The sequence below is a fragment of the Hyperolius riggenbachi genome, chromosome 5 (assembly GCF_040937935.1).
Source record: "Hyperolius riggenbachi isolate aHypRig1 chromosome 5, aHypRig1.pri, whole genome shotgun sequence".
NCBI classification, from domain to species: Eukaryota; Metazoa; Chordata; class Amphibia; order Anura; family Hyperoliidae; genus Hyperolius; species Hyperolius riggenbachi.
The window spans coordinates 182,784,764-182,807,068 of NC_090650.1; the positions used below are offsets into that span (position 1 = coordinate 182,784,764).

A 22,305-nucleotide genomic window follows, 5' to 3' on the forward strand; every position below is an offset into this window, starting at 1 on the left:
CCATCATCACTAACCTCCATAGAAACCCTTGAGGTCACAAAACAGCTCGTTTGGCTTCTATATTAAAGAATATATATACAGTGGCTTGCAAAAGTATTTGGCCCCCTTGAAGTTTTCCACATTTTGTCACATTACTGCCACAAACATGAATCAATTTAAATTGGAATTCCACGTGAAAGACCAATACAAAGTGGTGTACACGTGAGAAGTGGAACGAAAATCATACAGGATTCCAAACATTTTTTACAAATAAATAACTGCAAAGTGGGGTGTGCGTAATTATTCAACCCCCTTTGGTCTGAGTGCAGTAAGTTACCCATAGACATTGCATGATGAGTGCTAATGACTAAATAGAGTGCACCTGTGTGTAATCTAATGTCAGTACAAATACAGCTGCTCTGTGACGGCCTCAGAGGTTGAGAGAATATTGGGAGCAACAACATCATGAAGTCCAAAGAACACACCAAACAGGTCAGGGATAAAGTTATTGAGAAATTTAAAGCAGGCTTAGGCTACAAAAAGATTTCCAAAGCCTTGAACATCCCATGAAGCACTGTTCAAGTGATCATTCTGAAATGGAAGGAGTATGGCACAACTGTAAGACAAGGCCATCCACCTAAATTCACAGGCCGAACAAGGAAAGCGATGATCAGAAATGCAGTCAAGAGGCCCATGGTGACTCTGGACGAACTGCAGAAGTCTACAGCTCAGGTGGGGGAATCTGTCCATAGGACAACTATTAGTCATGCACTGTACAAAGTTGGCTTTTATGGAAGAGTGGCAAGAAGAAAGCCATTGTTAACAGAAAAGCATAAGAAGTCCCGTTTGCAGTTTGCCACAAGCCATGTGGGGGACACAGCAAACATGGAAGAAGGTGCTCTGGTCAGATGAGACCAAAATGGAACTTTTTGGCCAAAATGCAAAACGCTATGTGTGGTGGAAAACTAACACTGCACATCACTTTGAACACACCATCCCCACTGTCAAATATGGTGGTGGCAGCATCATGCTCTGGTGGCGCTTCTCTTCAGTAGGGACAGGGAAGCTGGTCAGAGTTGATGGGAAGATTGGTGGAGCCAAATACAGGGCATTCTTGGAAGAAAACCTCTTGGAGTCTGCAAAAGACTTGAGACTGGGGGGGGGAGGTTCACCTTCCAGCAGGACAACGACCCTAAACTTAAAGCCAGGGCAACAATGGAATGGTTTAAAACAAAACATATCCATGTGTTAGAATGGCCCAGTCAAAGTCCAGAGCTAAATCCAATCGAGAATCTGTAGCAAGATCTGAAAACTGCTGTTCACAAACGCTATCCATCTAATCTCACTGAGCTGAGGCTGTTTTGCAAAGAAGAATGGGCAAGGATTTCAGTCTCTAGACATGCAAAGCTGGTAGAGACATACCCTAAAAGACTGGCAGCTGTAATTGCAGCAAAAGGTGATTCTACAAAGTACTGACTCAGGGGGCTGAATAATTACGCACACCTCACTTTGCAGTTATTTATTTGTAAAAAATGTTTGGAATCCTGTATGATTTTCGTTCCACTTCTCACGTGTACACCACTTTGTATTGGTCTTTCATGTGGAATCCCAATAAAATTGATTCATGTTTGAGGCAGCAATGTGACAAAATGTGGAAAACTTCAAGGGGGCCGAATACTTTTGCAAGCCACTGTATATGTATGTATATATATATATATATATATATATATATATATATATATTTATATATATATATATATATATATATATATATATATATCACCCTCTTACCTGAAAGGTGTCAGCACAAGACTTGAGCGCCTCTGTAAATTAATGGGCACTGTTTCTTCCGTTAAATAAACTAAACTAAGCGGCGAATGATCGCTGGGGGGTCACTTCCGGTGGAAGTGACGTGCACGTGATGAGTGCACCTTTCGTCAAAAAATTACTAAAAGTGCATAATTAACCGGCTACTTATTTTCTAGAAGCACCAATACGTTTATGCATCATGTATATGGACCTGCATGTGTCTGCACCCGTACACCTATATATCCATCATAATAACCTTGATAAATTTCTGCTTCTAGGTGCCATATCCAATAGCAAGCAATAAGGAACAAGAAAGTTGCACTGAAATATTGCATGCAGCCACCACATGCAGTGCATTTCGTACATATCAGTTAATGATCTGTGCTCCCATGCACAAAAATATTAAAAGTAATGCACAAATCAATATAACATAGTAATGCAAGGAACTCTGTATGGGTGCAATTGGTATTTTTACTTAATATAATATAAACATATCCTGGTTAAACCCCCAGTAAAATCCACCAGGTTGCAAACCATCATGACTAACCTCCATAGAAACCCCTGAGGTCACAAAACAGCTCGTTTGGCTTCTATATTAAAGAATATATATATATATATATATATATATATATATATATATATATATATATATATATATATATAATCTCTTGCCTGAAAGGTGTCAGCACAAGACTTGAGCACCTCTGTAAATTAATGGGCGCTGTTTCTTCCGTTAAATAAACTAAACTAAGCGGCGGACGATCGCCAGGGGGGTCACTTCCGGCCAGGGACGGATCAAGACCAAGTAGGCGCCAAAACCTGACCTTGCCCCAGGCGCAAAAGGTCAGGTTTTGGCGCCTAAACTGCCATTCATTTTGCCGCCTTTTTAAGAATTCAACAAACTGCGCCTGGGGCAAGATACCCGCTTGCCCCCACCCCCCCCTAGATCCGTCCCTGCTTCCGGCGGAAGTGACGTGCATGTGATGAGTGCGCCTTTCGTCATGCGCACTTTGGGAAGCTTGCGCTCCAGCATGGAACTCTCAATACACCCTACAATCAATTTAAGCATATATACATATACAAAAACTGTACAGATATACAAGAGTATAATGAACAATCGAAAATTCTGACTAACAAATTCCAGGAACGAGAATACCCAAAAAAAACTGATTGATGATGCGAGATTGAAAGCGAAATCTGCCAATAATAAACCACACAAGAATCACGGATCACAAACAAATTCTGACTCTGCATTAAGATTTATCACCAAATTCAGCAGTCAACTTGGAAATATTAGGAGTATTCTGAACAACAGGTGGGAGATCTTACAACAGGATCCATACCTACAATACTCCATCCCTAAAAAACCACTAGTCACATTCCGCAGGGCACCTAATTTAAGAAATGTATTGGCACCAAGCAAACTTAGAAATATTGTTAGTCCAACAAGATTGCCTGCTGGTTCCTATCCGTGTTTACAGTGGGTTGCAAAAGTATTCGGCCCCCTTGAAGTTTTCCACATTTTGTCACATTACTGCCACAAACATGCATCAATTTTATTGGAATTCCATGTGAAAGACCAATACAAAGTGGTGTACATGTGAGAAGTGGATCGAAAATCATACATGATTCCAAACATTTTTTACAAATAAATAACTGCAAAGTGGGGTGTGCGTAATTATTCGGCCTCCTGAGTCAATACTTTGTAGAAGCACCTTTTGCTGCAATTATAGCTGCCAGTCTTTTAGGGTATGTCTCTACCATCTTTGCACATCTAGAGACTAAAATCCTTGTCCATTCTTCTTTGCAAAACAGCTCCAGCTCATTCAGATTAGATGGACAGCATTTGTGAACAGCATTTGTGAGACTGGGGCGGAGGTTTTAACAAGGGGGGCAATCACTTTTTCACACAGGGCCATGTAGGTTTTGAGTTTTTTTCTCACTAAATAATAAAAACCATCATTTAAAATTGCATTTTGTGTTCAATTATGTTATCTTTGACTAATAGTTAACGGTTTTTGATGAGCAGAAACATTTAAGTGTGACAAACATGCAAAAGAATAAGAAATCAGGAGGGGGGCAAACAGTTTTTCACACCACTGTATATATATATATATATATATATATATATATATATATATATATATATATATATATATATATATATACAGTACAGACCAAAAGTTTGGACACACCTTCTCATTCAAAGAGTTTTCTTTATTTTCATGACTATGAACATTGTAGATTCACACTGAAGGCATCCAAACTATGAACTATGTGGAAGTATAGTACATAAGTCATATTCTAGGTTCTTCAAAGTAGCCACCTTTTGCTTTGATTACTGCTTTGCACACTCTTGGCATTCTCTTGATAAGCTTCAAGAGGTAGTCACCTGAAATGGTTTTCACTTCACAGGTGTGCCCTGTCAGGTTTAATAAGTGGGAGTTCTTGCCTTATAAATGGGGTTGGGACCATCAGTTGCGTTGTGGAGAAGTCAGGTGGATACACAGCTGATAGTCCTACTGAATAGACTGTTAGAATTTGTATTATGGCAAGAAAGCAGCTAAGTAAAGAAAAACGAGTGGCCATCATTACTTTAAGAAATTAAGGTCAGTCAGTCCGAAAAATTGGGAAAACTTTGAAAGTGTCCCCAAGTGCAGTCTCACAAACCATCAAATGCTACAAAGAAACTGGCTCACATGCAGACCGCCCCAGGAAAGGAAGACCAAGAGTCACCTCTGCTGCGGAGGATAAGTTCATCCGAGTCACCAGCCTCAGAAATCGCAGGTTAACAGCAGCTCAGATTAGAGACCAGGTCAATGCCACACAGAGTTCTAGCAGCAGACACATCTCTAGAACAACTGTTAAGAGGAGACGGTGTGAATCAGGCCTTCATGATAGAATATCTGCTAGGAAACCATTGCCAAGGACAGACAACAAGTAGAAGAGACTTGTTTGGGCTAAAGAACACAAGGAATGGACATTAGACCAGTGGAAATCTGTGCTTTGGTCGGATGAGTCCAAATTTGAGATCTTTGGTTCCAACCACCGTGTCTTTGTGCGATGCAGAAAAGGTGAACAAATGGACTCTACATGCCTGGTTCCCACCGTGAAGCATGGAGGAGGAGGTGTGATGGTGTGGGGGTGCTTTGCTGGTGGGGATTCTTTCAAAATTGAAGGCATACTAAACCAGCATGGCTACCACAGCAACTTGCAGTGGCATGCTATTCCATCCGGTTTGCATTTAGTTGGACCATCATTTATTTTTTAACAGGACAATGACCCCAAACACACCTCCAGGCTGTGTAATGGCTATTTGACAAGGAAGGAGATTGATGGGGTGCTGCGCCAGATGACCTGGCTTCCACAGTCACCAGACCTGAAACCAATCGAGATGGTTTGGGGTGAGCTGGACCGCAGAGTGAAGGCAAAAGGGCCAACAAGTGCTAAGCATCTCTGGGAACTCCTTCAAGACTGTTAGAAGACCATTTCAGGTGACTACCTCTTGAAGCACATCAATAGAATGCCAATAGTGTGCAAAGCAGTAATCAAAGCGAAAGGTGGCTACTTTGAAGAACCTAGAATATGACATATAATTGAGTTGTTTCACACTGTTTGGTTATGTACTATACTTCCACATGTGTTAATTCATAGTTTGGACGCCTTCAGTGTGAATCTACAATGTTCATAGTCATGAAAATAAAGAAAACACTTTGAATGAGAAGGTGGATTTGGTCTGTACTGTGTGTGTATATATATATATATATATATATATATATATATATATAATTTTATTTTATACAATATTTGTGCATTTATCATACGGTTATATATATATATATATATACAGTGGGTTGCAAAAGTATTCGGCCCCCTTGAAGTTTTCCACATTTTGTCACATTACTGCCACAAACATGCATCAATTTTATTGGAATTCCACGTGAAAGATCAATACAAAGTGGTGTACATGTGAGAAGTGGAACGAAAATAATACATGATTCCAAACATTTTTTACAAATAAATAACTGCAAAGTGGGGTGTGCGTAATTATTCGGCCCCTGAGTCAATACTTTGTAGAACCACCTTTTGCTGCAATTACAGCTGCCAGTCTTTTAGGGTATGTTTCTAGCAGCTTTGCACATCTAGAGACTGAAATCCTTGCCCATTCTTCTTTGCAAAACAGCTCCAGCTCATTCAGATTACATGGACAGCGTTTGTGAACAGCAGTTTTCAGATCTTGCCACAGATTCTCGATTGGATTTAGATCTGGACTTTGACTGGGCCATTCTAACACATAGATATGTTTTGTTTTACTCCATTCCATTGTTGCCCTGGCTTTATGTTTAGGGTCATTGTCCTGCTGGAAGGTGAACCTCCGCCCCAGTCTCAAGTCTTTTGCAGTCTCCAAGAGGTTTTCTTCCAAGTTTGCCCTGTATTTCATCTTCCCATCAACTCTGACCAGCTTCCCTGTCCCTGCTGAAGAGATGCACCCCTCGAGCGTGATGCTGCCACCACCATATATGATTTGACAGTGGGGATGGTGTGTTCAGAGTGATGTGCAGTGTTTTTTTTTTACGCCACACATAGCGTTTTGCATTTTGGCCAAAAAGTTCCATTTTGGTCTCATCTGACCAGAGCACCTTCTTCCACATGGTTGCTGTGTCCCCCACATGGCTTGTGGCAAACTGCAAACGGGACTTCTTATGCTTTCTGTTAACAATGGCTTTCTTCTTGCCACTCTTCCATAAAGGCCAACTTTGTACAGTGCATGACTAATAGTTGTCCTATGGACAGAGTCTCCCACCTGAGCTGTAGATCTCTGCAGCTCGTCCAGAGTCACCATGGGCCTCTTGACTGCATTTCTGGTCAGCGCTCTCCTTGTTCGGCCTGTGAGTTTATGTGGATAGCCTTGTCTTGGTAGGTTTCAGTTGTGCCATACTCCTTCTATTTCTGAATGATCGCTTGAACAGTGCTCCGTGGGATGTTCAAGGCTTTGGAAATCTTTTTGTAGCCTAAGCCTGCTTTAAATTTCACAATAACTTGATCCCTGACCTGTCTTGTGTGTTTTTTGGACTTCACGGTGTTGTTGCTCCCAATATTCTCTTAGACAACCTCTGAGGCCCTCACAGAGCAGCTGTATTTGTACTGACATTAGATTACACACAGGTGCACTCTATTTAGTCATTAGCACTCATCAGGCAATGTTTATAGGCAACTGACTGCACTCAGATCAAAGGGGGCCGAATAATTATGCACACACCACTTTGCAGTTATTTATTTGTAAAAAATGTTTGGAATCATGTATGATTTCCATTCCACTTCTCATGTGTACACCACTTTGTGTTGGTCTTTCATGTGGAAATCCAATAAAATTGATTCATGTTTGTGGCAGTAATGTGACAAAATGTGGAAAACTTTAAGGGGGCCGAATACTTTTGCAACCCACTGTATGTCCACTGTATAAACACTAGGTGGCAGCAGAACACCACACTCGCCAATCAATATGCTAAAACTAATCATGTATTGTATCTACATAAACAGAAAATAATTGTTCTTTCTTCAATTTTTTATATATATAACTTTGATCTATTTGTGTAAGCATTTTTTATAATACTTTTGATCGTAGTCATCTTGTATCTATTTATTTATTTATTGCAAACCATTTTATCTTATTTTTATGCTGAGTAGGTGCTGGCTTGCTGAGCGGGCAGAGCCGGGATTCGAACCCTGGTCGCCTGTGTTGGAGGCAGAGCCCTTGACCATTACACTATCCAGCCACATCCAAGCACACTGCCCATAGGTTATTATAGCGAACCCTCACACTTTCATTCCCCTGCTCCCTATTGGACAACAGACACGCCCCCCATAGTCCTATAGATAAGGATGCTGCCTTTCATTTAACCCCTGCCCACAAACCCTTACATAACCATTTTCCCACTCCCCCTTTTGTCCTCACAGCCCTATAGGTGTAGACTATTGTCCCTCAACTAGCCCCCGTCTCCACACCACAGGATTGATCACTTACCCACCAATTTAAGTATATAAGTGTCATGATCGGTGTAGCAGAGAGAGGGTCTGATTACCGGTGAACTGCAGTATCACCGAGAATGCAGAATATACCCGATTATCGATGATCTGCAGTATCACCGACAATCCGATATAACGCTAACCTCTGAACACCTGAGTAGTGTAAGTGCTTGGTGCAACAGTAATACCTTGAGGACTAAGCCTCAGAAACAAGTGCCGACAGTATGAAGTACTGCAGCAATACAGATTCCTTCCGAAGGCCTGGACTCTCCCGGGGGAGGAGTCAGGCGGAGCGTAGGTAGGACAGAACGTGAGTGACACCTAGGAGAGAGTGTCACTAACAGATCTGGGAACTGCCTCTAACAGTAAGGTCAGTTCTCGAAGTCAGGCAAGCCAGGTCGTAACACACGGACAAATACAGTACAGATTCAGAACGCAGAGGCGGAGACTAATAAACAAGCAGGGTTCGGCAACAGGGCATCAGAATGACAAGGTACAAGATCAGAATACAGAAGAATAGTAACAAGCTTGGGGGAATCTGAGGAGCGAGTTCCCAACAAATACAGAGCTGGCCCTATGGGGCAGGTGCCCAGCAAATACAGAGCTGGCCCTGTGGAGCAGGTGCCCAGCACATACAGAACTGGCCCTGTAGAGCAGGAGCCCAGAACATACAAAGCTGGCCCTGTGGAGCAGGTGCCCCGAACATACAAGGCATGAACTATCTCCTAGTGATAGAGATAGTTCTCAGGGTCAGGAAGGCCCTGGGGCGCAGGTGCCCAGCAAATACAGAGCTGGCCCTGTGGCGCAGGTGCCCAGCGAATACAGAGCTGGCCCTGTGAAGCAGGTGCCCAGTACATACAGAACTGGCCCTGTGGAGCAGGTGCCCAGAACATACAAAGCATGAACTATCTCCTAGTGATAGAGATAGTTCTCAGGGTCAGGAAGGCCCTGGGACGCAGGTGCCCAGCGAATACAGAGCTGGCCCTGTGAAGCAGGTGCCCAGCACATACAAGGCATGAACTATCTCCTAGTGATAGAGATAGTTCTCAAGGTCGGGAAGGCCAGGTCGGCAACTCACAGACAAACAAAGTACAGGATCAGAAGACAGAGGCAGTGTAGTCAGACAGGCAGAAAGTCAAAACAGATAATCACAATCAAACTAGTACTTTAAACTATCAAGAGAATCTAGCTAAGTGTAGGATTACAGCTCCAGCTGGTCCCGGCACACTTTCGGATCTGACTAAGGGTCTGCGTGCTACCACGAAGTGATTGCAACGACAGGCAACCAGCAACTGACTAAGCAGCAGAATATATAGTTGCTGGACTCTGCTGCTCCGCCCGAACCATTCAGCCAATCACGAGTCCTGCAGGAATCAGCTGACCTTCCTGATCAGCTGACACTTCCTCTGCAGGTATAAAGGTCCTGAATTCAGGCCCGCGCGAGCATAGCTCTCCATCTGCCTAAGTGCACTAACAGACCCAGCCACACCAAGCACATGCTGCTGCATGCAAACAGACGCTTTGCTGTCAGGACATGCGGCGGCTTTTCTGCGTTCCACCACACACCCAGACGCGAGCAAACCGCCGCATAGGACGCGGAGTCAGCCGCCTAGCTCTTGGCACACGCGGCGGTTTTCCGCGTTTCCTCACAGTACCCCCCCCCCCTGAGGCGTGGACTCCGGACACGCCCCAGACAGATCCCCAGGAGACAAATGATAGCGACGTCAGCTACCAAAGTCGAGGACCGTCCTGTGTCAGATTCAGGATTTTGGAACAAGGCATAAATGTGATAGTCACTAAATTCCTCGCATCCAGAAACATAAATACAACCTTTCACAGGTGCGAGATTTCTCATGAGTGACAACCGGTGGATCAGGCGAAAAACATTTCCCACACTCAGAACATGAATACGTTTTCTCATCGGTGTGAGACTTCCAATGACTGAGAAGTTTAGTGTTATTTACAAAACATCTTACACACTCAGGAGATGAATAAAGCTATCCCCGCAGTGTGAGTTTCTACGATTGACAAGATTTGTGTTATGTTTAAAACATTTCCCACACTCAGAACATTAATGTAATTTCCCATCAGTGTGAGACTTCCCATGACTGAGAAGTTCTTCCTCACATAAAGAACACCAGTACAACTTCTCACCAGTGTGAGATTTCCCATGAGCTACAGGCGGTAGTTCGGGTACAAAAGGGACCCCACACTCAAAACATGAATACGTTTTCTCATTGGTGTGAGACTTCCCATGACTGAGAAGTTTCTCCTCACATACAGGACACACGTATAATTTCTCACCTGTGTGAGATTTCCCATTAGCCACAGGTCGTCCCTCAGGTACAAAAGAGTCCCCACACTTAGAACATGAATATATGTATCCCTTAAAGTTGGGCCTACTATGATTAACAAGATCTAAATTATGCTCAGAACATGAATGTGGTTTCTTGTTACTTAGAATCTGGTCAGATGATGGAGCTGAAGACTGTACGGTTTCAGACTCCTGAACTCGATTTGCTGCAATAAGCAAGCTTGACCCTTGCACAGCAGATTCATGACTATAGATAGAGCCATCACTCTCATAAAGTTCGGAAATGTTATCCACATAGTAGCTCTCTATCTGTTGTTCCTCAAAACTAATCTCTGATCCCAGTGAGGTCGCACTTCCCCTATACGAGTTTTCACCAGAATGCAATTGCTCAGGAATAATAGGTGGTGCAGGATGTACGTGGGACTTTCTATGATTGAGGAGATCTGCATAATATACAAAATCCTCTTTACACTGTGAACATGGAAAAGATTTATCAGACGGACGGGAGGTATCTAAATCAGGGAAAGACTTGAGCGACAGACTTCCCACCAGGAGTTTAGATACACCAGCACATGGTTTCTGGAGACCGGGATCTGAACTAGCACCAGATCCCGTATTTCCCGGGGATGGCGCAGCAGACTCCTTAGAACTCGGGCCTCTCACCATCCCCAAAAAAAATGTTCTTGACTTTTTCCTGCAATCTCGTACCCAATGGTCATGTTGTCCGCAATAGAAGCAAAGACCCTCTAGGCGTCTTCGCGTCCTCTCTGATTCAGATAACCTAGAGTGGTGCCCTACGAATTTCCCTGGTGAGGGTACTCTAGATTGAATTACAGAGGGGGGTGACACTGGTGCAACAGAGTTTGAAATCCACTTAATTGACTCAGTCAGTTGGTTAACCTGAGTCTGTAATGTATCAACCGCTTTCCTAACCTCCTTAAGAGTAGCGGTTAACACATCGATCCGTTCATCAAGTGTCACCATGTTTTTTTTTGGGCCTGTCGTTCTGTCACGATCGGTGTAGCAGAGAGAGGGTCTGATTACCGGTGAACTGCAGTATCACCGAGAATGCAGAATATACCCGATTATCGATGATCTGCAGTATCACCGACAATCCGATATAACGCTAACCTCTGAACACCTGAGTAGTGTAAGTGCTTGGTGCAACAGTAATACCTTGAGGACTAAGCCTCAGAAACAAGTGCCGTACAGTATGAAGTACTGCAGCAATACAGATTCCTTCCGAAGGCCTGGACTCTCCCGGGGGAGGAGTCAGGCGGAGCGTAGGAAGGACAGAACGTGAGTGACACCTAGGAGAGAGTGTCACTAACAGATCTGGGAACTGCCTCTAACAGTAAGGTCAGTTCTCGAAGTCAGGCAAGCCAGGTCGTAACACACGGACAAATACAGTACAGATTCAGAACGCAGAGGCGGAGACTAATAAACAAGCAGGGTTCGGCAACAGGGCATCAGAATGACAAGGTACAAGATCAGAATACAGAAGAATAGTAACAAGCTTGGGGGAATCTGAGGAGCGAGTTCCCAACAAATACAGAGCTGGCCCTATGGGGCAGGTGCCCAGCAAATACAGAGCTGGCCCTGTGGAGCAGGTGCCCAGCACATACAGAACTGGCCCTGTAGAGCAGGAGCCCAGAACATACAAAGCTGGCCCTGTGGAGCAGGTGCCCCGAACATACAAGGCATGAACTATCTCCTAGTGATAGAGATAGTTCTCAGGGTCAGGAAGGCCCTGGGGCGCAGGTGCCCAGCAAATACAGAGCTGGCCCTGTGGCGCAGGTGCCCAGCGAATACAGAGCTGGCCCTGTGAAGCAGGTGCCCAGTACATACAGAACTGGCCCTGTGGAGCAGGTGCCCAGAACATACAAAGCATGAACTATCTCCTAGTGATAGAGATAGTTCTCAGGGTCAGGAAGGCCCTGGGACGCAGGTGCCCAGCGAATACAGAGCTGGCCCTGTGAAGCAGGTGCCCAGCACATACAAGGCATGAACTATCTCCTAGTGATAGAGATAGTTCTCAGGGTCGGGAAGGCCAGGTCGGCAACTCACAGACAAACAAAGTACAGGATCAGAAGACAGAGGCAGTGTAGTCAGACAGGCAGAAAGTCAAAACAGATAATCACAATCAAACTAGTACTTTAGACTATCAAGAGATTCTAGCTAAGTGTAGGATTACAGCTCCAGCTGGTCCCGGCACACTTTCGGATCTGACTAAGGGTCTGCGTGCTACCACGAAGTGATTGCAACGACAGGCAACCAGCAACTGACTAAGCAGCAGAATATATAGTTGCTGGACTCTGCTGCTCCGCCCGAACCATTCAGTCAATCATGAGTCCTGCAGGAATCAGCTGACCTTCCTGATCAGCTGACACTTCCTCTGCAGGTATAAAGGTCCTGAATTCAGGCCCGCGCGAGCATAGCTCTCCATCTGCCTAAGTGCACTAACAGACCCAGCCACACCAAGCACATGCTGCTGCATGCAAACAGACGCTTTGCTGTCAGGACATGCGGCGGCTTTTCTGCGTTCCACCACACACCCAGACGCGAGCAAACCGCCGCATAGGACGCGGAGTCAGCCGCCTAGCTCTTGGCACACGCGGCGGTTTTCCGCGTTTCCTTACAATAAGAAGCTGCAAACCTCCACACCAGTACAGAGGCACTTATCGTGACCTTAAGACTGCACTGGTAAGTCAAAAATTCTGCCATTTTTTTCAGGACCTTCCTTATATCACTGTATTCTATGTTTTTCATCCCCCCTCCTGTTTCCAAACCCCATTCCTTTGGTTGACACTACTACATACATTACTTCGTTCCACCAATGTACACTATTTTTCCTCATCAATTCCCATCCACAACTACCAAGTCCACCCACCATATCCAGCACCCTAGCAGGCTTTCCCCAGCCTGGCAACCCGGTCCGCCCCCCCCCCCCCGGTATATTTTTTATGACCCCCCCTTTTTTATGCTCCCTTACCAATGACTTTAATAACAACACTCAAACATGATGTTTATTAGTCTGGGGACACTGTATTTGTCTCTGTCTTTCAGTGTGTTCGTTATTGCCTGAAGAAGCGGGAATATACCCGTGAAATGCGTTGCACTGTATGTTGGAGTATATAAATAAATTTGTTTGTACTAAAACCGACAGTATCATGTCTGCTTCGGGGAGATGAGTCCACCATCGCCTCCCGAGGAATTTTAAACTTTTTAGATATATTTTATTCTGTTGGCGCCTCTGTTCTCCTTACAAAAACATGTACAAATGTCTGCTATCGCACACAGCCTTGTCGGGTAGAGTAATCCGTACTGTGGACTGGCATCACAAAGGTTCTTCTTTATTGTGTTGAACTTGGCCCGTTGCTTCTGAATGTCAAGCAAGAAATCAGGATAGAAAAACTGTTTATTCTCAAATCGAACCAAGCCTTTTTCCCAGGCAAAACGGAAAACTGTATTTCTATCCTTGAAATTCAGTAGATTGAAAATAAAAATTATATAATGTTCTGTATTCTGTATAATGTTCTGTTCCTACTGCATGCCCTGTCCTGTATCTGCAATTATATTGTGTATCAGTATCTTGTACGTGCCAAGCCCAATTCCGGGCACGACCCAGTCAAGATTGGCGAAATAAAGTTTCTGATTCTGATTCTGAAAATATGGCAGCGTACCAGGTAGAGTTGGCTTGGGTGCTCACTTCACAATAAAAACAGCAGAGAACGATTCCTACCCAAATAGATCAAGAAGTAACTTCTCAACTACGTGTTCGGGCTGACCCCCCTCTACCTTCTCAGGTAAACCCATAGTTTTGACATTGGATCTCCGATTCCTATTTTCTAGATCACTCTTGTGTTCTTGTAGGAATTTGACCTCTTGCTGAGTGGCTGCAAGTTGTGGCTGCAGCGGGCCCATGTCGTCCTCTAGAGTACTTTTTTTGGTCCTCTGCTCTGCCTTAGAGACTCGGTTGAACATATTCAGCATGTCCTGATAAAGGAGGGAGACATCCATCTTCACCTCCTCTAGAGCACAGGTGATCAATGTTAGGTGGTCTGGCATGAGATGAATGCCTCCAGGATCTGTTTTAGCTAGGGCGCGGGGGCCTCCTTATCTATATAAAATCGATCAGAAAAATAATAAATCCTATTGATAGAGTGCATAGATCTCTGGGGCTTAAGAGAGATGATCCCAAAAGACCAAGAGATGTGATCTGCAGATTATTACGTTTTTCTGACAAAGAGGAGATCATGAAAAAAGCTAGAGAAAATGGTTCATTTGAATTGGAGGGAAGTATGATTAATTTGCATCCGGATTTATCTTGGAGAACTTTGTCTATGCATAGATCAGTGAAACCAGTATTGGAGGACCTTAAAAAAGCACGTGGAACTTATAAGTGGGGATCTCCATTTAGCCTAAATGCAAGTTTGAATGGGAAGTCAACTATTTTAAGGTCTAAAGATGACTTGAAAAAGTTTTGTGAAGTTTTGGAAATCCCTCTGGTGGAATTTAAAGATTGGAGATCTGCTGGTGTGTCTTACTCTCCTCGGGATAAATGGCAGAGGAAAAATGAACAGGGACACAAGTCCAGAAAGGGCTGTTAAATAATGAAAGTATTTAACATCAGAATAATGGATAACATATACATTTTTATTTGCAGTTAAATTGCCTTTGTGTATGTTTTTGGGGATGGGGGTCTCAGATTAGGACTTGTAATTAAACCTGTTCCTGGATAACCTGCTCGTCTGCTCCTGATTTACCCTGCATATCTGTTCCTGGACTTTTATCCATTTGCCAGTCACTGGATAATATTCCTGCATATGTGGACTTGTGTTGCAACCTGTTCCTGCATTATGTTTTGGAAACCCTGCTTGAACATTGCATGTACCTTTCACTGTAAATAAACATCACTTGCATCAAATCCTGGACGTCTGCATGTACTGTATTTGGGAGTTACCAACTGCACCGAGTATGGCCGAGCCTGACAGCCCCCTTACGTGCTAGAAACACTAAATTTGTAAGATATGTGGAGTATATATATATTGGCGTGGGAACATTTTCTTAAAGGTACAGGTAAGTATCTCTGAAGATCACAAGATAGAGGATACTGTTGTGGGACATTACAGAGGATATTGGCGTGGGACCTTTTCCGAGGATATTGGCGTGGGAACATTTTTTAAAGGTACAGGTAAGTATTTCTGGTTAATTCAGAATATTAAAGGACTTAACTCGTGGTTGTGTTTTAATTTAACCCTTTGTGGAAATGGGTAAGGGGGGACTCCCAGATGCCACCATGAACCCCCCCGGGAGTCGTCACCCCCACCTCAACGGAGGTGGGGAAGAGCCACTTTTCCATGGATTGGACAAGGGCTCTGGGGAAAGGGGATGGCTTGGCCGCCCCTCTCCCCAGAACCCCCCATACCATTCCCCAGCCTGCATGGGGGACAATGGTTAAAAACGCTTGGAAGGGGGTACCCCACGTAGTTTTTATTTTATATTTCCCACAATCTGAACATAAAAAAGTAAAAAAAAAAAAATAGGAAAAGATGCCATACTGTGGCTGTATAGCGATCCCTGGCCAAAGCGTTGCGGCTCTGGAGAAGTATCCAGGGATTCTGTACGTACTGCGTACGGACCCCCTGGAAACCCCGTCAGGAAATTCATTGCTCTTTCTTTTGATATATGTAAAGTTACACTACCGTTAGGTTTGCTACATTATCTGTCATTTACAGCATTTTTAAATGTATACTTTTTTCCTTTGAAACTTTAAAATCTATTTTCTCAAAAACTATAAGGTCTTTTTGCAAAAAAAATTTCCTGTTGTAGTCACTGTCCTCCTCCACATACCCTGCAAATTTAAGGTTTCTAGCAAAGTCGTAAGGGGGCTTTGCTATTAACCGCTAAATTCGGCGGCCGTTCACCTGCCATTAAAGTCTATGGGGAAAATGCGAAAGCTGACTTTTTTAAAAAAAACTCCACGTCCTGCCGCGGGCACGAACATCTGACAACTGCTTGAACTACCCGCCGAGGGAACCGTTTGGGCCATCTCTAATAATATTAAAGATTTTTGTTCTCCGGTTAAAAGTAGTAAATTGTGGATGGAATTGCGTAGGATTAAGCCACAGGTGCTTTTTTTGTAGGAGACTTATTTATGTCAAAATAATACACCGCGCATGCCCTTGTACATGTTTGATAGATGGTATTTTTCGAATTCCTCAATTAAAAATGCTATGGGATTGGCTATAGCAATAAATACAAATTGTTCATTTGTTTTTTTTGAAAGAAAAATCTGGTGAATTGAGTAGATTCATTTTTGTTAAAGGCCAAATTATGAGGCTAGTATATACTTTTGCTAATATCTATGTTCCTAATGGGTCCCAAGCAAAATTTAAAAAAAAACCAGTTGGAATTATTTGGGGAGGGATGTGTATTTTATTTGGGGGAGACTGTAATTGGGTTTCTGATCCTGGATTAGATGTGTCATCTGGTTCTAGAGCTTTTTCTGCAGTGGCAAATATATTTATAAGGAAATCATTTAGAGATATGCACCTTGCTGATGTATGGAGAGATTATTCATTTTTTTGAGTGTCCATAAGGTTTATACTAGAATAGATATGCTTTTTTTTAGATCAGTATCGCTTAGACAAACTTAAGAATTTCCAAATTGGGAATATTACTATTTCAGATCATGCACATATGTGGTTTGATTTGGAGCTTGGACAGAGAAATAGATGGGATTGGCATTGGAGACTTAATGGTAAATTATTAGATGATCTTAAAATTTAGGGATAAAGTGAAAGATACATTAATAGAATTCTTTGAGAAGAATTAATTGGAGGGCATGGGCAAGGGCATGGTGTGGCAGTCTCCTAAGGCTGTGGTAAGGGGGTGTTCTTATTTCCCAGGTAGCAGTGAAAGGTGGTGACAGGGGGTGATGGGGTGATTGATAGGTGATCAGTAGGTGATTACAGGGGAGAATATATGCAAGCAATGCACTGGCGAGTTGATCAGAGGGGGGCTATTTGAGGGTGTGGGAGGGTGATTCGGTGCCCAAGGGGCAGATTAGGGTCTGATCTGATGGGTAGCAGTGACAGGTGGTGACAGGGGGTGATTGATGGGTGATCAATGGGTGATTAGAGGGAAGAACAGATGTAAACAATGCACTTCGGAAGCGATCTGAGGGCAGTCTGCGAGCGATCTGAGGGTGCGGGCGGGTGATCAGGTGCCCGCAAGGGGCAGGTTAGGGTCTGATCTGATGGGTGCTAGTGACAGGTGGTGACAGGGAGTGATTGATGGGTGATTGACAGGTGTTTGACAGGTGATCAGTGGGTGATTACAGGAGAGGATAGATGTATACAGTACATGGGGGGGGGGTCTGGGGAGGATGTAGGGAGTGGGGGGTGATCAGGAGCCCCCATGGGGCAGTTTAGGACCTGATCTGAAAAATAGCGTTGACAGATAGTGACGGGGTGATTGATGGGTGATTAGGGGGGTGATTGGGTGCAAACTGTGGACTGAGGGGGTGATCGGGGGGGGTCTGAGGGGTGCTGTGAGCGATCAGAGGGCAGGGGGGCAGAATCAGTGTTTGTGTGTGCTTGCTAGGGGGGCTGCAGCCTGCCCTGGTGGTCGCTCGATCACTGGGACCACCAGGGCAGGAGGCAGCCTGTATAATATGCTTTGTATACATTACAAAGCGTATTATACGCTTTGTATGCGGCAATCTATCAGTTAATAACCTGCTGGCGCTTCCGAACGGCCGGCGGGTTAGAGTGTCAGGTGGACGGAGCCTGTGGCCGGCGGTGGCGCGCGTCACCAGTGACGCGATCACCGGCCAAACACGTCACCAGGAGCCGCCGCCGATGGGCGTATTGCGGTCGTCCTGCACACCACTTTGCTGCCGCCCATCGGCTGTGGGTGGTCGGCAAGTGGTTAACTTGCTTAAAAATGGTAATGTTTTGCCTAGAGATAAATTGGAAGCTCACATAACTGTGATTCATAAAAGTGGGAAGGATCCTGCTTTGTGTCAGAGTTATAGGCCAATTTCGTTGTTGAATCTGGACATAAAGGTGTTTGCAAAAATTTTGGTAGAAAGAATGAAACCCTGGCTTGGATCTATAGTTAATTATGATCAAGTTGGGTTTATACCAGGAAGGGAAGGGAGGGATAATGTTGCTATAGCTATGTCATTGTTTAGATGGTCCTCTTTGAAGGGAATTCACATGATAGTTTTGTCGACGGATGCAGAGAAGGCATTCAACAGGGTGAACTGGGATTTTATTATGGCTACCTTGAAGTTTGTGGGATTGGGGCCCAATATGTTAAAGTGGGTGAGTGCTTTATATCCTAATCCTACTGTTTGGGTTAGAGCAAATGGGGCCCTGTCTAATGGTACGCGGCAGGGGTGTCCAATGTCGCCGGTAATATTTATTTTGACTTTGGAAGTTTTGTTGTGTACTATAAGGAGGGCAGGAAGTATTGATGTGGTAAAAGTGGGAGATGATGAGCATAAATTGTCGGCTTTTGCGGATTATATTTTATTTTATGTTTAAGATCTATTAGTGTCTCTGTATCTGAACAATGAATTCGAGAGATATGGGGTGTACTCGAATTTTAAGATAAATGTGTCTACGTCTGAGGCACTTAATGTCTTCCTCCTATTCCACTTTCTCTGAGTTTTAGGTAAAGGCCTGGGTGTCAACACCTTTTTAAAAATCCACAAAGCAAGCGTGTATTTTGCTGCGTGACCTGTGGACATGGGTCTTGATGAGGCTGTGCAATGTGTAGATGTGGTCGTTGGGCACTCGTTTGGCATGAACCCAGCTTGGCTTTTGTTGAGTATGTCCTGCTGTGTGAGGAAGAAGAGGATCCTTTCCTTTTATTGATGATGCTGTTAAACAGTTTCCCCGGTGTGCTGCTGACACAGATTCCTCTGTAGTTAGCTGGATCATATTGGTCCCCATTCTTGTGGATGGGTATTATGAGGCCTTCTATCCGGGCCTGGGGAAAGGAGCTCACATTCAGAATGAGGTTGAATAGTCTTGCGAGTGACTCATGTATCTCTTGGGGGGCTGTATTTGATCATCTCTGGAATTAAGCCATCGGTACCACTGGCCTTCTTACATTTTATCAGCTTTATTCTTTATCTTAATTCCTGCTCTGTGATTGGTGTATCCAGAGGGTTTTTAACATTGTTGATTGTCTCCTCTATGTCCTTCAGTTTTGCGGCTATTTGTTTCTGTTCCAGGGTTTGGTCATTCAATGAGATGTCTTTGTAGAGGTCCCTGAAGTAGTGTAGACAGTTTCGGATATGAAGATCGCTTTTCTTGTGCCAATATGGTTCCAGATCTCCCAGAATGAGTTGTCCTGGAGGGAGTCCTCCAGTTGTTGGAGTTTGTGGAAGATGTGGCTCTGTTTTTTCCATCTGAGGGTGTCTTTGTAGTGCCTCTGTAGGTGGTCATGGGCTTCCCTTAGGTCCTGGCTGTTTTGAGAATTATACATTGAGAATTATGTAGAGCCTTGCATTCACAGTAAAAAAAACAATTTTTTGGACTATTTATTGGCTGGTCTGTTTGAGGCCAGCTAGTACTGCCATATATAAGATGTTACTGAAGTCCTTCACTGCAAGGCTGAAACCTTGTTGGTTTGGTTCATATGGGTTGGTATGAAAGTTTGTCAGCAGTTTTGGAATTTTGGCTTTGTTGGTCATGTTGGTGTATTCGGTGGCAGACTGTTTGGGCCATTTGAAGGTCGGTGGCAGCTTGTAGAGACCGGTCTGGTGAGGTTACTGTGTAATTGACTTATTGATGGATTTCACTTACAGCAATATTTGGTTGTGGTCTGATAGGTGTGTTTCAGGGGTGACTATGAGGGCATTTACGTTTATGGGGTCTGTGTCTGCGATGGTATAGTCCACCACACTTCTGCCCACGTGGGAGTTCATAGTAAATCTCCCTTGCATTTCTGCAAACATAATCATTGATGTTTACTTACATTGATTGTACAAGTTATGTATATGATCTGTATTATTGTACTGTTTTCTTTTTTTTCTCTCTGAAAATGAAAAACAATGCTATTTGCTTTCCTGTCATGGTAGTCATCAGACCCTACCATTTACTGTATTCCTTACCCCAAAAAATGTGCAGACAATGTCTTCTAAGAAAATGTAAGGATGCGCAGGCTGCAGTGAAGTATAAAAAGTCTGGTATATTTTGTTTGCAAAAATCCACATGTAAAGACCTCAACATACAGGATCAGCTAACGCATATTGGGCTTCAAATATGCCCTTAATCATAGCCACAATGAACCTGTGAAGAGGTGTGGTCTTTATAGCTAGGTGGAGAAAACACTCCACCCAACAAGAAATGAAAAAAGACCACTGCTCTTAAAGAGACAGACATATTGCACAATAGACATATTAGGGTACATATATAGATGAGTAAATAAAAATATACTGTAAAACTACACCTAATTGATAAACAAATGCAGTCAAGGTTATAAAAAGGTGTAAAAATGCACTGCCTGGCGAACTTTAGATCATAATACACAAAAATGTTAACTAGATGCCAATACAAAAAATATATAAATATATATTATAAATTAATGCCCATACATGAGGCTCAAATCCCAACGGGTATTAAGGCCTGAGGGGGTACAAGAACCCATCCAATGTATCCAGAAGGCCTCTCGTTTAAGGAGAAGCCTCTGGAGATCTCCACCCCTAATGGGACAACAAACTCTTTTGACCCCCTGAAAGACAAATGAGGCCATGTCACCTTTATGATGTACTTCAAAGTGTTTCTAAACCTGCAGATTTTCGGAAGCTAAGCCGCAACCCAGGAAGTACTCCTGGGTGACGGCTTATCTTCTGATTGGAGGAAGCTAGCGAGGTGGAGAGCGGCGGGGGGAGCTATGCTATGCAGGAGGCAGGGGAGGTGATGCTGTAAAAAATTGACAGCCTTCCAGGTATCCTCAGGCTATGATTAACGACCAGTAGGTCTGAAACATGTCAGCTGCTGATGCGTGATTTGGTGTTTGATTTTGGATACGTTCATAATAAAGGATTCATTTAAGGACATGTGCGGACCCCCTTCCTTTTGCTATTGACTTTGGACTTGGCCTTCCTGGTTCCAGCACTGTCCCAGTCTGAGTGAGCGGTGTCTGGTGCTTCTTATCCTCAGGCTAGTGACAAGCAGATTGTCGTTAGCCTGTCGATATTTTCAGGGGGGCACAGCAGACCCTGTGGGGGACTAGTGGCGGCAATAGAGAGACACAGAGGCAGGTGATTGTGCACAGAACATGCCTCTGTGTCCTCTTAAGATTTAAAAAATCCGCCTCAGGTTCTCTTTAACTGGACTCTGACTTTAGTAGGATAGAAATATTACTTGCCTAACTGTGGTTTTAAAGCAGCCAACGAAATGCCACCCGAGAAACCGCTGTTATAAAATCTAAGGAGGAGGCAAGGAGCTACATAATTGGCAAGTGTGAAGATCTATCATGCACAAAGCATCTGACTGTGGAACAGTCATATGTTTTTGCCCTAGCAACCAAATTGGTTTACCTCTACTTGTTCTTCCTCACCCAAGTGACAAGCAATAAAAATGCTTTTGACTGCAAATGCCAGGTGAAACTTATTCGGTTTGTGGTAGATAAGGTAAAAGGTCAATATTTTAGTGATGCCAGCTACTTAAATAGTGTACCATTTGCACCTCAAGATACTAAACAAGATTTCAGCAGGCTTCTTGCAGCTAGCCAGCCTTTCTTGAAATGTTGATTAATTGGCTATTTTCAGGCTGTGGGGGTTATTCTTCAGAAGCAGACATTTATGGTGCAACACTGGGCCTGTTAATTATGGTGCCGCCATAGGAACCGATATTAATTCCAGTTAAACCTGCACTAATACAATGTTTATGGTACACACTGAAATATCTCTTCCGCCGCTGATTAGCTGATCAGAATGAACACAAGTTGTCTGTACATCCTAAACAAAATACTGAGGCAGCATAGTGGCGGACAGAAAAATATTTAGTGGAAATAGAACTATATTTAGCAGTGACAAAATATCATTTTACTTTTTTGCTACTAAATGTTTTCCTGGCTGTCGCTATGCTGCCGCAATATTTTGTTTAGGATGCACAGACAACATCTGCTACCTTTACTGTCGCTATATTTAG

At 43.6% G+C, this 22,305-nt stretch overlaps 1 protein-coding gene across 6 annotated transcripts in view; it reads left to right on the forward strand.

Moving 5' to 3' along the window:
* Positions 1-22,305, forward strand: part of LOC137518508 (tensin-3-like) — an 841,402-nt gene that overhangs the window by 816,085 nt on the left and 3,012 nt on the right. The gene's annotated exons all lie outside the window — the stretch shown is intronic.